The following is a 13,990-nucleotide window of genomic DNA, read 5'->3' on the forward strand; positions in this document are numbered from 1 at the left end:
ATTTGAACTTGGATTTAATATGTACTTACAGACCTTTTAAACTCGTGCCAAGGAGTGCTTCACTTGATTTGGACTTGTAGACCTTTTAAATTCGTGTCAAGGAGTGCTTCATTTGATTTTGACATGTGAACCTTTTAAACTCGTGTCAAGGAGTATTTCATTTGATACGGACATGTAGACCTTTTAAACTCGTGTCAATGAGTGCTTCATTTGATTTGGACTTGTAGACCGTTTAAACTCGTGTCAAGGAGTGCTTCACTTGATTTGGACTTGTAGACCTTTCAAATTCGTGTCAAGGAGTGTTTCACTTGATTTGACTTGTCATATTGCATAGGGTGTTGTTTTTTTCAAAAGACTTGCCCCCATCCTCACGATCTTCTTGTTCTTCTTCGACATGTTCTTCATTGAGCTGGGACGACTTTTGGATTAAAGGTTCTTCAACTCCATTTGCAACTATGCTAAATTCCATATCATGTGCTCGAGTGGCCAACTCTTCAAAACTTTTAGGTTGAATTCCTTGAAGGATATATCGGAGTCCACATTGCATTCCTTGGATGCACAATTCAATAGTTGATGTCTCAGGCAGTCGATCATTGCAATTAAGACTCAAAATTCTCCAACGGTTGATATAGTCGATGACAGGTTCCTTCTTTCATTGGCGGGAATTGGCGAGCTCAATCATGTCGACTGTTCTTCGAGTGCTGTAAAAGTGGTTGAGAAATTATTCCTCTAAGTGCCTCCAACTATCAATGGAGTTTGCCCCCAAATCAATGTACCAATCAAACGCATTGTCTTTGAGCGATTGGACGAATTGCTTGACAAGGCGATCTGCGTACGTTTCGGCATCATTGCAAGTTTCCACGAAGTGTGCCACATGTTGCTTGGGGTTGTCTTTTCCGCCAAATTGTTGAAACTTTAGAGGTATATAGCCCATTGGCATCTTTAGATCATTAATCCTTTGCATGTATGGCTTGACATAGGTTGATGGCGACTTCGAGCTTCCTTTCAACTTTCTTTGATTGTTGCACTTATCAGCGTCATCACTTGATCTACATGAATCAGCCCTTCGGGAGAAACTTGAAGTTCTTCAGCTGGAGGGTTCTCGTTTTCAACTGGTTGTTGCTTTGTGAATGTCTCGACTTCTTCTTGAGCCTCTATCTGATTCTCCACCATTTGACTAGCATCATCTTTGTGCATCTTGTTAATCAACTTGGCAATTTAAGATCTCGATGTTGAACGTGCCTTGCGAGTCCCTCGATGGCCTTTGTTAAAGTTGCAATTTGCTCTTCCTGGTTGTAGCGTTTGTTGTCATTACGGATGCCACATCTGAGTATCTCGATGTTGAACGAGGCATGAGCTGTGAACTCTCTCGTTTTTAACCTTCCACGTCTGCACTTGTGTTGACAAGAGGTGGTAAGCCTTTCTCTATGATTTGGGGCGTCGAGCTAGTCTCAGAGGATGCTTGCAGCTTCTTGGTCATACTCTTTGTAGCTACGCCCACACTTGATGAATCTGAAGTAGCAGTCTTCATTGCGAACGTAGAGCAGTCACTGCAACACTTCGTGGATCTTCGAGAGAGAGAGAGAAGAGATGAGAGGCAGAGATGTCCCACCGTGCGTGCCAAAATTGTTGGGAATCGGACACGTGTACGCAGCGGAAAACAAAAATTTTATACGATTTAAACAAATTTAAAACACATAAACACATGCCCGATAATTGAAAACAATTAATTGCGTACCTTTGCGCTTCCAACGACATTAAAAACAACATACATGCTTAGTGACTTAATCGAAATTAAATCAATTAGCATGCTCGCATTTAAATCAAACATGCTCATACAAGTTTCATACTAGAACGGACATATATATTCAATTTAAATAGAACCGAATCGAACGACAATGGATTCGAAACTTTACCTCTTGAAGCGTGAGGTAGGCGCACTTAAGCAAAGCTAGATTGCCACGGAAACCAATCCGTGCAATCCGGGGCAGCAACGGCTATGCAGCAGCGGCGATGATCCGAGCTACGGCGGCGTGTGTGACTCACGCGCTGTATTCAGGCGGCGCGTGGGAGCGCATGCGTCGTCAGCTCGGTGACTACTCCTCGATTCTTCGATCTTCCTCCTCTCGGATTTCACCTCGTATACTTCGATCTACTAAAAACGTGGCACTATACACGTAATAGTTATAAAAACGGAAGAAGAGAAAGAAGGAAAGAATTACCAAAGGGATCAGCCAAGGGGTGGCCTATTCCGGCGAGTTGGCGGCGGTGGTGGCCGCGGGAGAAGATGGCCGAGAGAGAGGGAGCGGCTAGGGTTTAGTTCGTGTGTTGTTTTGAGTTTTTTTGTGCAAGACCTATAAATCAAGTATTTATAGTGTCTCGCATAAAACCCTACCGGGCTTAAGTTGGACCGGGCCCAACAGCTTCAGTTCGTTAGTTCTTTTACTTGCTCGTCTCTCTCAATTCAATGATCGGAAAATTGTAACAATTACAATTTCGGAATCATTATAATGTCCTCATCATTATGAGCGCCAATTCTAAATTTTCAACTTTCTAAAAGTGGAAACCCTAATTCAGTGCACTTTCTAAATTTGGAAACTTCCCGATTTAGAAACTCCACTAAGATGTTATCCTATTCTTTTCCTTTTCTTTTTCTCATTCATAATTCTAAATTACGAATGTTGGACCCAATCATATTGACTTCCAATGATGCAAAGATAAACCATTTGACCTTTGACCGTTTATTCAAAGATCTCATGTGCACGAGCAGTGTGACCCTCGATGGTTCAGGTGTAAGCTAACCGTGGGCCCACAACACTTTGTGGTCAAAACTAGTCCTTTAGAGTTAGGATTAAGATGAAACTCGTTTCACCTTAATCACCCAACGAATCAAGATTGGCGACTAGCAACTACGCGTCATGATTCCCTAGATACAAATGAAGTGCCTGCAAGAACCTTCAGATATAGTTAGCGTACAGTACGATCCCTTCGATTCATATGTCCCGATTGAACTAGAGGCATTGGTTCATCGAGACCTCTTTATTTGTTCAATGACCGTGCGATCGTTCTAAGTATTGTAATCGTTACGTGCATGACTTAGAGAATCGAATTCTCTAATCATCACTTAGTCAGCTCTGGCCAGAGACTTAAAGAGATTACAAACTGTAATAACTGTAAGGACTATATCTATGCTTGCGACAAAGAGACAAAGATATTTAATGCCAAGGTGTTTTATCTTAATACGAAAAAAAGGTTCGGTTAGTACCATAATAAATACGAAAGACCACAGCCACATGTTGGCTTGTTGGTCACCTACTCTAACAATCTCCTACTTGACCTAAAGCCAACTACCCATGAATCACAATCCCATCGACTCTCGATGTTTCTCATGGACCGATCTCGGTAAAGGCTTCGTGAAGGGGTCTGCAACGTTCTCTTCCGAGGTGACTTGTTCTACTTTTACTTCACTTCTATCAATGATCTCTCGGATCACATGATACTTCCTCAGAATATGCTTCGACTTCTGATGAGATCTCGGCTCCTTAGCTTGCGTCACGGCTCTAGTTTTATCACAGTACAACGGCACTGGATCACAAGCATTAGGAATGACATCCAACTCTTGGATGAACTTCCTTATCCAAGTCCCTTCTTTTGCAACATCGGACGCTGCAATGTATTCCGCTTCGGTAGTGGAATCAGCCGTTGTGCTTTGCTCGGAATTTTTCCAACACACGGCACCACCATTAAGCGTGAATATAAATCCCGAGTTCGACTTTGAGTCGTCCACATCCGGTTGAAAACTAGAGTCGGTGAAGCCCTCTAATTTCAACTCGGCACCCCCATAAACCAAAAATATATCTTTAGTCGTTCGTAAGTACTTGAGGATATCTTTCACGGCCTTTCAGTGAACCGGGCCGGGGTTAGACTGATATCGTCTTGTGACACTCACAACATACGCAATATCGGGTCTCGTACATAAAGCGTCCTTTTCATCTCCTCGATTTCACTAGGTGTTTTCGGACACATAGATTTCGAGAGACAAACCCCATGGGACATTAGCAAGAATCCCTTCTTCGACTCTTCCATGCTAAACTGTTTCATAACGGTGTCTATGTACAGGCTTTGGGATAAGCCAAGCATCTTTCTTGCTCTATCTCTATAGATGCGTATTCCTAATACATAAGATACTTCTCCCAAATCCTTCATCAAGAAACGTGTGGACAACCATGCTTTCGTTTGTTGCAACATTCCGACGTCATTCCCAATGAGTAGAATATCATCAATGTAAAGCACTAAAAATATCACTGCCCTCCCACTAACCTTCTTGTATACACAAGGTTCTTCCGGATTCTTCTCAAAATCAAACTCTTTGATAGTTGAGTTCAACCTAATGGATCGCTGGAGCTTGCAAACCTTTTGCTCACTTCCAGAAGATATGAATCCTTCCGGCTGCGCCATGTAAATTTCTTCCTCAATATCTCCATTAAGGAAGGCGGTCTTCACACCCATTTGCCATATCTCGTAGTCGTACCACGCAGTTATAGCCAACAAAATCCTAATGGACTTCAGCATCGCGACTGGCGAATAGGTTTCCTCATAGTCGACAGCTTGCCTTTGAGTATATTCTTCCCCCACCAATCTAGCTTTATAGGTCGATACCTTTCCATCCACTCCAATTTTCTTCTTATAGATCCACTTGCAGCCTATGGGAACAATTCCCTTAGGTGGATCTACCAAGGTCCACACCTTGTTCGAGTACATGGAGTCCATTTCGGATTTCATGGCAGTTAGCCAATGTCCCATGTCCGCATCCGATACGGCCTCATTGTGTGTTCTTGGATCTTGTCCAAGATCAACATGATCTTCATCATTTTCGAGGAGGAATAACCTATCCGGCATTTTCCGAACTCTTTCGGATCTACGCACCGTAGGTTCAGGAGGTATATTAGTAGATTGTTGTATTGGTTCGATTACTTGTTCTTGCGCTTGAACTTCACTTTGCGGTTCTAGAACTACTTCAAGTTCTATCATGCTGCATTTTCTATCGGATAGAAACTCCCTTTCCAAAAAGGTGGTATTTCTCGAAACAAACGTCTTTGCTTCCTTGACATAATAGAATTCGTATCCCATTGAGTCTTCGAGATACCCCACAAAATAGCACAAGTCAGATTAACTATCCAACTTGTCTCCCACTAATCGCTTCACATAAGTGGGACAACCCCATATCCTAATATGTTCGTAGTTGGGTTTCCGGGAATGCCAAAGTTCATAAGGTGTGGATTTAACTGCTTTGGTGTTAACTCTATTCGCTAAATACGCGGCAGTGCGAAGTGCATGACCCCACAAGTATGCCGGTAAGTTCGTCAACCCCATCATTGATCGAACCATATCTAATAAAGTTCTATTCCGACGTTCGGAAACTCCATTAAGTTGAGGAGTTCCAGGTGGATTCCTTTGAGATTGTATTCCATTCTCTTTTAGATAGTCAATGAACTCGATGCTCAAGTATTCTCCACCACGATCGGATCGCAGCTTCTCAATACTTCGTCCGAGTTGCTTCTCTACTTCGTGTCTAAAATCTTTGAACTTTTCAAATGTTTCGGACTTGTACTTCATCAAGTACACATACCCATACCTAGAATAATTGTCGGTAAAGGTAGCGAAGTAGTTGTATCCACCCTTTGCACTAACACTTAGTGGACCACATACGTCTGTATGGATCAAATCTAAAAGACCCTCGGCTTGTTCCATTTTCCCTTTGTAGGGTGACTTGGTCATTTTTCCTTTAAGGCAAGATTCACAATTTTGTAGTGATTTTATGTCCTCCAAAGAGAACAATCCTTCACTAACAAAATCGTTCATCCTTCTTAAAGAGACATGACCTAATCTAGCGTGCCAAAGTTGTGCGGGGTTTTGATCTATCTCCTTACGTTTTGCTGATATAACATTAATAGGTATTTCATTTGGATTTAGTTCATAAAAGTTGTTTAATAGCCGTCCCTTGCAAATCAAATTTTCATTCTTTTGTATAATGCAAATCGAATTTCCAAAAATAAAAGTAAAACCTTCAATGTCTAATACAGGAATAGAAATAAGGTTTCTAATGAGAGACGGAACAAATAAACAATCGTTCAAAACAATTGGAAAACTAGAATCCAAAACATTTAAGTAAATCATACCAATGGATTCTGCAGCAACTCTTGTTCCATTACCCATCATTAGGCAGGTCTCACCCACTCTAAGCTTTCTACTTCTTGTCATTAGCTGCAAATCATTGCACAAATGTGAGCCACAACCCGTATCCAATACCCAAGAAGAAGAATTGACAGACAAATTTACGGCAATGAAATACGTACCATTTTCAGAACTTTTCTGCTTTAGGTAAGCCTTGCAGTTGCGGCACCAATGTCCTTTCTTTCCACAATGATGGCAAGCATCATCAACTTGCTTGCTGACCTTTGCCTTGGGGCCCCCACTAACTTCACCCACTTCGAACTTGCTGTTTGGAAAGGGAACTCTTTCCTTTCTCTTCTTTTAGGAAGAGCTCTTCTTTCCAGAAGTAGCAGCAACGAGAACAGACTTCTCCTTCTTAATGGTGGACTTGAAACTGACCAACGTGTTCATTAACTCATCCAAGGGAGGATCTAGTTTGTTCATGTTTAAGTTCACTATGAACGATTCATAGGATCAAATCCAACGAGAGCTCGGCCGGGAGGGTGACATTAGATTCACTAGCTTTTCAAGGAGATTGATCATTTTGAGACAGTGCTCGTGGACCGAAGTCCCTTCGCGCAGTCTCGCCGTGATAAACTTCTTTGTAGCAGCGTACCTTGATGCGCTAATATACTCACTATACATGCTATCGAGATGTGCATTTATATCGAAAGCATGTAAGTGAGACTCGTATTTCCTCGCAAGCGCGAGCTCCATGGCGGCTATCATATAATACCTAGCATGAGTGTCATCTTTCTTCCAAGCTTCATAAGTTTCCTTTTCAGCATCAGTCGCTTTGGCAGAAAGTCTCTCGTTTAGAACATAGAGACACCCCTCAACGGTTAGCACAAGCTTAAGACTACGCAACCAATCTAGGTAATTAGGGCCATTGAGTTTATTGTCGAGGATTGACATTATAGGATTCTTAGACATGATTATCTGAGAGGTATTGAGAAGAGGATTATTAGAGATTCGCGTTAAATGATTGTTACAATTAAATGTTTGGCCTTATGTTATTTAATTGTTCTCCCACTAATTTTATCGAGTTCCACTTCCCTCTAGCAGACAAACGAAAAAACTGTTTTTTCTTAATAGGCTTTAGGTCCAATAGACAAATATAACCCGTAGTTAATCTAGCCCGATTATATTTGTCCAAAGGTAGATCACAATCAATCATATCCACAATATGACCCTAAATTAATTTTCCTCACACTTCATAATGACCTAAGTTAATCTCGCGAATTCAAAATCGTCGTGTGTCAAGTGTAACCTACCAATCAAAGATGCTCATAGAACTTGATTATGCCAAACTAATGCAGTCCCTAGTTAGTCTAGCCGACCACGTTAATCTAGCATAACCCTTTTCTACGGCTACCTTCATCGCTATGTCAATTGAATTACAACTAACTTTACCATAGCACTCCCCGCTAACACGGCTTACTGTACTACGGTAAAGGGCTACACATAATTTAACCGTTGGATGAAGGAAAGAAAATTTCAACCGTTGGATGAAGGAAAGAAAAATTCAACAGATTGGTTTTTCTTTATAGCTTGAAATGATTCTTAATTATATTAAGAAAGAGAGATTTTTTATTAAAAGTTTTATCTCATTAGAAGGTTCGGATTGGTCTTTGTGACTCCTACATCTATGTTCTCTAAAGGTATATGGAAACGCATATTGTCCTAAGAGGAACATACGACCTAACTATATAATTAATTACATTAATTAATTATCGAGGTTTTCAAAATAATTATAGAACCTCAACCAGCATATTTGTGCATAAGTCCCCAACCAAGCATCTTTATTATTTTAGGTTTAGGGCTATATCTCTTTCACTACTAAGGCCATCCCTTTAATATTTATTATAAATAAAAAAAAACATTCATGTATATGCCAATATTACCTTCAACCATTTATACCAAATTCTTAATTGTAACCCCAATTTAATCAATTTTGTCCACAAAAATCCAATTTTGTCCACAAAAATCCAATTTTGACAACAAAAATTCAATTTTGACTTTGTTTTGGAGCATACATTAATATGCTTCAATTTCATCCTTAACTTAATTTAATCTCAATTTGACCCCAAATTTCACAAATTATTCAATTTTGACCCAAAACTTTCTTTTTTCAATATATTTTTTTTTTGAAAAAAAAAAAAATTTTGCCGCCGGTCTCTGGCGTTGACTTTTCATTTTTTTTTCTTTTTTTCGGATTTTTCGCCGGTTTCGGTCAACTGTTTCCAGCGTTGATTTTTTTTTTTTTTTTTTTTTTTTTTTACGTCCGCCGCTAAACGTTGACCGTAATTGTGCTGTCACTGACAGTAAATTACCGTAATTATACTGTAATGACAGTTAATTAACGTAATTGTACTACCGTTGATAGTAAATTAATGTAATATTATTATTTTTTTATTTTTGTTGTTTTTTTTTATTTTGCTTGATTTGTTGACAAGTCAACGTAATTATAGTACTGTCGTTGACCGTAAAATAACTGTAAACACAATACTATTACTGTCAACAACATCAATATTATTATTTTTTGGGTTTTTTATTTTGTTTGAGTTATTCACGGAGTAACGTAATAATATTACTGTTTATTATTGTAATACTACAGTAAACCCAATAATATTACTGTTGTTATAGTAATATTGTTATCAACCACATCAGTATTATTATTTTGTTTGAATTTTTTGTTTGTTTGAGTTATTCACGGAGTAACGTAATAATACTACTGTCTATTATTGTAATATTACTGTGGTTGACGGAAATATTTATGTTGTCATAGTAATATTACTGTTACTCACAGTAATATTAATTCTTTTGGTATTTTATTAAGTTTACATTTGTTGAACGTTTAACATAGTAATATTACTTTATTACACAATAATAATGAGTTTTGTTGTGTTAATATTACTGTGCTAGAGATTAATATAGCAATATTACTGTGTTAAACTGTAGTTTAGTTAATTTTACTGTGTTTAACAGTAATATAGTTAATATTACTGTCAATCACAGCAATATTGTCATTTAAACGAAAAAAAAGTTACAGAAAGAAAGAAAAGAAGAAAAAAAAAATTGAAAGAGTCAGCGCCGGAAACCGGCGAAAAATCCGGAAGAAATTGTTTTTTTGAAAAGTCACCGCCGGAATCCGACGGGAAAAAGGAATTTGAAATAAAAATTGAAAAAACAAAATTTGGGTCAAAATTGAATAATTTGTGAAATTTGGGGTCAAATTGAGGTTAAATTAAGTTAATGATGAAATTGGAGCATATTAAAGTATGAGGGGTTATTTTAGTCATTTACAAAAATTTGGACCATGTGTGGACTTATTGATAAAAGAGTTTTTTGTCTTGATCTCTTTATGAATAAATACCCATTGATGGGCTTATTTGCAATGAACCCCAAAAAACATGTTTAGCAAAATATAACTAGTTCTTTTGATCCTTATTGTTTTATCCATTTTTTTAATTCTTATAAAAGTTTGTCAAATTTTAATAGTATTTGGAACGTATACATTCTAATAGCATCACCGGTTTACATATATCGTACTTTGTTAAACAATGAAAATGAATTAAACAAATAACTGTACACTTTGTTAAGATTTTGTTTTAATTTGTTATGGATTAAAAGATTGGGTTTTTTGTTTCAATATAGTTGAATAAAAAATTTATATTTGCAGTCATATATAACAATTTTTTTAATTGTATATGTTTTTGTAGATATGATCAAGACGGACAACTTATATATTGGCAATCAAATGTTTACTACCCAAAAATATGTGTATTTTCGGTTATGTTTACAATTTCGTTTCAATTTTTTTTGTACCAATTTCATACCATGTGTCTTCTTTTTAATTTTTTCTCTTTCTCATATTTTAGTTTGTATACAATCAGCGATACATGCGAAGCAATTTATTTATTATTTTTTTCGATATGAAAAACCCCCATTATTTATTTGTGGCAATTTTATTTATATGCCAAATTTCTTTGTTTTGAATACTTTTCGTTTCGTATTTCATGGTGTTGATTTGGTTGGTCAAACAATAATTATTCAAAATATTGTTGTTTGTTTGGTAATGATATTGGTATTGGTATTGATACTTGTATTGGTATTAGTATTAATATTAATATTAGTATTAGTATTAGTATGAATATTATGAGTATGAGTATGAGTATGAGTATTAGTATGAGTATGAGTATGAGTATAAGTATGAGTATTATTATTAGTATGATTGGGATTAGTATTAAGATTATGATCAAAATTAATATTAATATCATGATTAAGATTGGAATTAGGATTAGTATTAATATTAGTATTAGTATTAGAATTAGGTTAGTATTACCATTCGTATTCCTATTTTTATTTGTATTAGTATTATGAGCAAGATTATGAATAGAGTCATCGTTACAATTAGTATTAGGATTAGAATTAATATGAATATGAGTATTAATATTAGTAATGGTATGAGCAATAGTAATACTGTAATAGTAATAATATTAGTATAAGTATTACTATTAAGTATTAGAATTAGTATCAATGTTATGATTAATATTAGTATCAGTACCAATATTAGTACTATATTGACATTAGTATAAATATTAGTATAATTAGTATTAGTATTAGTATTTTTAGTATTAGTATTAGTACAAATATTTGTGTTAGTCTTACGTGTTAGTGTTAGTGTTAATGTTAATGTTACTGTTATTATTGGTAGTAGTAGTAATAGTATAATTAATATTTGTATATGATTAGAATTAAGTTTAATATTATAATACACTAGCATTAGGATTAGGATTACGGTTTTAATAATGATAAGGATTTGCATTAGAATTAAGATTAGGATTAGGATTAGGATTAGGATTACGATTAGAATTAGGATTAGGATTAACATTAGTATTATCATTAGCATTAGTATATTAGGATTAATATGAAAATTAGGATTAATAGTAGGATTAACATTAGAATACTATCATAAATATATTATGATTAACATTAGCATATTAGGATAATCATTAGCATATTAGGATTAATATTGGAATTATGATTAGTTATTAGTAACATAACTGTAATTATGATTAAAATTAGAATTCATATTAGTATTAGTATTCTTATCGGGAATAAGATTAGTATTAGGATTAAGATTATGATTAGTGTTAGAATTAGAATTAGCATTAACATTAGGATTACGATTAGAATTAATATTAGCATTAGTATTTGGATTATGATTTGAATCAGAACTAGCATTAAAATTAGGATTAGTATTAAATTTAACATTAGTATTAGCATTAACATTATCATTAGCATTAGCATATTTGGATTAGCATCAATATTAGGATCATGCTTACAATCAACATTAGAATTGGAATTACAATCAACATTAGCATATTAGCGGCTTAATTCCACTTTGCACCCTTGAAATTGAGCCTTTTGGTACTTTGCACCCTTGAAAAACAATAATAGCACTTTGCACTCTCAATACACAATAAATTATTCACAATGCACCATGAATTGAATGATGAAGGAAATATTTTTTATTGTTTTTTTTTATCAAGGATGCAAAATAAAACATAAATTATTATTTTCTTCAACCTCCAACCTAATTTCGAGCGCAAAAAGTGCGGAAAAAAAACACCGGATTATTGAAAAAAACTATATTTTCTTACAAAATAAAATAAAATAAAATAAAATAAAATTTTATCACTAAATTATTCGATTGATGTATTTTTTATTGTAACTGGTGGAAATATGAAGTAAAAATATTTGGAAGAAAATATGATTTTCAGATAACTTGATAACGAAATAGCTGAAGGATTTTTTCCCCGTAAAATATTTTATTGGGATAAAAATTATAATTTTTAAATAAGTTGATGAGATGTATTTTTATTTATGCACTTTATAGTTTCAAAATGATTGATGAAAAAAAAAAATTATTTGACATTTGTCATCCTAAAAACTACCACTAAAAATATTAAATTACATTTATTAGCTTTAAAAATTCATTTGGGGTGCATTATGCATGATTTATTATGTTTCGTGGGTGCAAAGTGCTATTAATTTATTTCGAGGGTTCAAAGTGCCAAAATGCCATATTTCAAGGGTGCAAAGTGGGATTAAGTCGCATATTAGCATTAGCATATTAGAATTAGAATTAGCATTATCATATAAGTATTAATATTAGTATTAGTATTAGTGTTAGCATTAGGATTAACATTAGCATTAACACATTAGGATTTTACTATTAGTATGAATATTAGTATTAGGATTAGCATTATGACTAGAATTAGTATTCATATTAGCATTATAATTAGAATTAGAATTCGGATTAGGATTAGCATTAGCATTAGCATAATGTAATTAGTATTAAAATTAGCGGTAGCATTAGCATATATGTATTTTTAGGATAAGAACTATGATTAGTATTATTATTATTATGAATAGAATTATTATTAAAATTAAGATTAGCGTTATGATTAGGACTATGATTATGATCAGAATTAAGATTATAATTATAATTATGATTAGGATTAATATTAGGATTATAATTTTAGGTAGGATTAACATTAGCATTAGTGTTAGGGTTAGGATTACCATTACAATTAGAAGTAGAAGTAGAATTAGCATTAATATATTAGCATTAGCATATTAGGATTAATGTTAATAATAGCATATTAGGATTGACATTAGTATTAAAGTATTTGGATTAGGATTAGCATTAACATTAGCATTAGGATTAGGATTAAGATTATAACTGATATTGACAATGATATTAGCATTAACATTAGCATATTAGGATTATCAGCAGCATTAGTATTACAAATAGAAATAGTATAATTATCAGATTAGTATTAATATTTGTAAAGGTAAAGGTAATGGTAATGGTAATGGTAATGATATTGGTTTTGGTATTGCTATTTGTATTGATATTGGTTTTAGTATTAGTACATTAGTATTGGCATCAGTACATTAATATTAACATTAACGTATTGGTATTAGTAGTAGTATTAGTATTAGTATTAGTATTAGTATTAGTATTAATATTAGTATTAGTATTAGTATTAGTATTAGTATTAGCATTAGTATTAGTATTAGTATTAGTATTAGTATTAGTATTAGTATTAGTATTAGTATTAGTATTAGTATTAGTATTAGTATTAGTATTAGTATTAGTATTAATGGTGGCCTCGAAACTGACCAACATGTTCATTAACTCATCCAAGGGAGGATCTAGTTTGTTCATGTTGAAGTTCACTATGAACGATTCATAGGAACTAGGAAGAGACAACAGGAACAAATCCAACGAGAGCTCGGCCGGGAGGGTGACATCGAGATTCACTAGCTTTTCAAGGAGATTGATCATTTTGAGACAGTGCTCGTGGACCGAAGTCCCTTTGCGCAGTCTCGCCGTGATCAACTCCTTTGTAGCAGCGTACCTCGATGCCCTAATATTCTCACTATACATGCTATCGAGATGAGCCTTTATATCGAAAGCATGCAAGTGAGACTCATATTTCCTCGCAAGCGCGGGCTCCATGGCGGCTATCATATAACTCCTAGCATGAGTGTCATCTTTCTTCCAAGCTTCATAAGTTTCCTTTTCAGCATCAGTCGGTGTGGCAGGTATAATGGCGGGAAGTCTCTCGTTCAGAACATAGAGACGCCCCTCAACGGTTAGCACAAGCTTAAGACTACGCAACCAATCTAGGTAATTAGGACCATTGATTTTATTGTCGAGGATTGACATTATGGGATTCTTAGACATGATTATCTGAGAGGT

The sequence above is a fragment of the Erythranthe guttata genome, chromosome 10 (genome assembly GCF_056151865.1).
Source record: "Erythranthe guttata isolate IM_541 chromosome 10, IM_541, whole genome shotgun sequence".
NCBI lineage: Eukaryota > Viridiplantae > Streptophyta > Magnoliopsida > Lamiales > Phrymaceae > Erythranthe > Erythranthe guttata.